At 38.9% G+C, this 3780-nt stretch overlaps 1 protein-coding gene and 1 long non-coding RNA gene across 2 annotated transcripts in view; both read left to right on the forward strand.

The window, feature by feature from the left end:
- The window catches only part of LOC107093109 (unconventional myosin-XVIIIa-like), a 94203-nt gene that overhangs the window by 32249 nt on the left and 58174 nt on the right, over nt 1–3780 (forward strand). The window lies entirely within an intron of this gene.
- LOC107093115 overlaps nt 1–3780 on the forward strand; it is an 11929-nt gene that overhangs the window by 5779 nt on the left and 2370 nt on the right. The window contains exon 2 of the long non-coding RNA XR_001481605.1: nt 1715–2152. This is a non-coding gene — a long non-coding RNA (uncharacterized LOC107093115). The remainder of the gene's footprint in view (nt 1–1714; nt 2153–3780) is intronic.

Consider the following 3780-nt stretch of genomic DNA (forward strand, 5'->3'; position numbering starts at 1 on the left):
GTATTGAATATTTTCCTTAGTATCGATATCGAGTTGAAAAGTTTAGTATCGTGACAACCCTAGTGCCTTCTAAGACAGACTGAGCTCTGCCATTTAACAAGGTGATAAAAAAAGTCTCAGCTTTTTTATTCTTTTTATTGAGATTTGAGGGCAGAGGAGGACAAATGGGACATCTTAAAGACTTACTTTGAGAGATTTTAGACGAAGAAAACAACAGTTATTCTGCTTGTAGAAAACTAATGGTTGTTCTTGATACAAATTCAAAAGTAGTGTAGCTTAATGTGGCTAACTGACCAAGCTAAAAGAGGCTAACCTGTTAGTAACTGAGGACAGCTAGCTACAGAGCTACCCAGCTCTCCCCCTTGCAGTTACTTTGTTCACCATAAACAGATTTTTTCAGCTTTGTTATCGATCAGGTAAAACTTCATTGGTCATATATTGCTACAGATGATCCAGACTCGTCACACGGATGCTGCGTGATGTTATTATCGTTATATAAACACTTATCATTTATTGAACGGTATGTAATAATTTCATACTTAAAAGTACTTTCGGAAGTTTAACTTCTGAATACGACCCACTAATTACCATTTCCAGGTCATGTAGCTTCCAAACACCTAATCATCAGTCCTCCGCCCCAGTGTTGCACAGTAGGTATGTAGTGTCTGTTGTTGTCCGAAGTGTTAAATGCAGCTTTGCAATGCTCAGTCACACCTTCTGTTCGTTTCTGACAGAAGCGAATGTGTGATGCAACCCTCCCAAAACAAGCCCTACTTGCTCAGAATGTTTCTGACTAAAACGCTGCCGTTTTGTATAAATTATGAGCACGCTGAAACATGCTGGAACACGTCAACATACGTTGAGAAATATAGAACACACCCAAAAATTTCCCAGCGTTTGCTCATACGTGAGCCATAAGTTACAGATAAGTTATCTGATGGTTGACGTACCTTAAGTGTAAGTTGCTTATAAGTCGTGCTGTCTAGCTTATCCAAAACCTATGAATAACTTGTGCATAACTTACGCGTCACTTCAAGAACTTCTGTCCAACGCATATCAATGTATCTGAACTGTTCCAGATGGCCGCTGAACGTGTTTCTAACTTCCAGCTACTGTATGATGATGCATTGGCAGGGTTTGGGTATAAAGGGGGTTCAAACCGTCAGCTCTCCTTCAGACTTCATCCCCATCATAGGATGAGCGGGAAAGTGAGCATGATGGATCCTCCCTGCTTCCTAGCAGACATGACGCCAAATCTGCTGCAACTGCAAACCTTCTTTCTTCCTTTTTATAAATTTTTTTGTGTTTTTGGGCAGGAGGTTAACAGCAGTAAAGACATCTTTTTGCTGGGTGCCTCCGTACGCCTGAGCAGCTTTAACTGATGCTTCGTAATGCCCATGAAATAATGTAGTGAGGCAGTCGTTGGACATAAGGTCTGGATTCGTAATGAATACGCTATTTATACGCACAGAATTGAAGAAAAATACAGAGAAAGTTCAGCGTATGGCAGCGTTTCAGAAGATTCTGGGATGTCGGGCATATGCTGGATATATCGTAAAAGTGTAACAGGGCCCTAATCAAAGATTTATTTTTTATTTTTTGTATTTGTTTTATCTGTCCTGAGATAAAGTTGAATTCTCATGGTGTTTCTCTGTACATTATTTCTATTCAACCTGTTTTAGCTCTACATTCTTCTTCTGTTCCATCCTGTCAGTTCTACCTCATGACAGCAGAGCGACATGGCTTTTTCATCTCGCTTTTCCTTCTGGGAAAAAAAGGGAAGTCTTACTCGGATATGTGATTGACACAATCTTTAAATGCATGACCTAACAGGAATTTTAAGCAAACAATAACATCTCTGCTTGTAAAGTCTTTCGTTTTGAAGAAGTTTTCACTTTTCTAATTTTATCATTTGCTGTGGACTTAACTGCTTTTAATCATAACGCCAACATGTTTGGATTGCATCACTTTGTTAAAGAAAGGACAGCACGTAAAGATGAAGGAACAATTTGCAGTGGTGGCATCTTTGCATGTTGAGTTTGGCTCCGTTTGTTAGCATTAGCTTCATGTAAGGAGAAGGTTTTGATTTGGTCTCCTTCTTCACATCAACACTTTTTAGATCAAAGAAGAGAACAAGGTGGGGAGCAAAAGTGTAAGTAAATACTTAAGTCCATTTTAAAACTTTCACCTGAAAAATACCTTCATTTGTTAAAGTAACTGTTAAATTTGTCTCAATACATTTTTTTTTTTATGTTTTACATACTCGGATCAATAAGTTAACTACATTAAAAAAGCTTTACTTATGATCATTAGTGTCATTAGGGTCTTAAAAGCATTTGGTTGGGTCAATGACTTCTCACATTACCAAACCAAATGTTCAGACTCAATAAATCCCTTATTTTGTTTCTGAAGTGATGATAATAATAAAACGATACACAGCTAAACCCAAAATGATTTAAACCTCTGACTGAGACCAGCTCTGTGGGCTTATGCAGGCTCAGCTTGAAGAATGGTAAATAGCCTCTAATTGCATTATACTTTATAAAATCTAAGGAACCCAAAGTGCTCAAAGTACAATCACTCAATTTACACATTTGCACCCTGGTGGTGGTAGTCTTTAGCCACAGCTCCCTGATAGTGCGTTCACACAGCAGACGTGTTTTGGGTGTCAAAGCATCTGATTTACTTGCAAAGTCTATGGTGGGTGTTGCCGAGAGCTCCAGCACCTTGTCAGAGTCTTATGGCATCCGAGCCTTCGACTTCAGAAATTTGAACTTTTGCCACTGGACGCCGGAATGTCAACCAATCAGAAAAGCGGATCCAGTTCTTTTGGGGTGACAGACTGTGGTGGGAAAAAAGTATTCAACTATTCACCCTAGTTAAATAAACGGAGATCGATGGATTTCACTCAGTCGGCACATTTATTCATATCTTTGCAAAGAGAGAACAGTCATCATACAGCCCTAAAGGCACAGCATTCTGCCCTGTTCTGCTAGAGCAGCGTTCGTTCCTCCTTACTTACAACAATGCAAAAGTAGTCAGAGTCAAAACAAATTACTGACACTTTGGTTAAACAGTAACATGTTATGAATAAACCTTGAGAAAGAATCTGGTTTGTTATGGGAAGAAGCTATGTCTGGTCTACAAACACCAGCCTGCAGAGAATTGTGTGGCCTTGAGAGAGAAACAGACTGAGTGAAAAATTTTATAGTGAGTAAATAGGAGAAATTAATATGTAATAGAAGAGAAATAAAAAATTTCCCACAACACAGACAAGTTGTTATTGCTTCTGCAGAGCTATCTGCATATGGAAAATAAATAAATATAAAGGGATTAAACTCCAAAGGTTTAAAAGAAAAAGTCGGGAGGTTGGATTATTATGTACAAGGAAAAATGAGCTGTCATAGAGGTAATGTTTCTCAGATGACGAACACAAAGAGGAAACATGTTTAAGCATTAACAGAATTTATTCCTGACATGTTTTACAAAATCACTCATACAAGCACAAATTGCAGAGGAAGATCTCACCCTCTGTTAGGCGCTTGTGTTCCAACCATTTCAGGGGGTAACCCACTGAAAGGCCGACAGCATCTGCTCACTTTTCCATTTTGTCTAAAAGTCCACCTGGAATTGTTTCTCCCAAACCCCCCAGCCCTTCTCACAGAACCCTGCATTACCATATAAGGAAGGGGTGTAAATCACACCCAACATGGCGATTTGATTCAGTATCGATTTCCTGATCAAACGATTTGTTTATTTTCGATACTCAAGAATACACCA

Source organism: Cyprinodon variegatus, unplaced genomic scaffold (assembly GCF_000732505.1).
Source record: "Cyprinodon variegatus isolate N-32 unplaced genomic scaffold, C_variegatus-1.0 Scaffold408, whole genome shotgun sequence".
NCBI classification, from domain to species: Eukaryota; Metazoa; Chordata; class Actinopteri; order Cyprinodontiformes; family Cyprinodontidae; genus Cyprinodon; species Cyprinodon variegatus.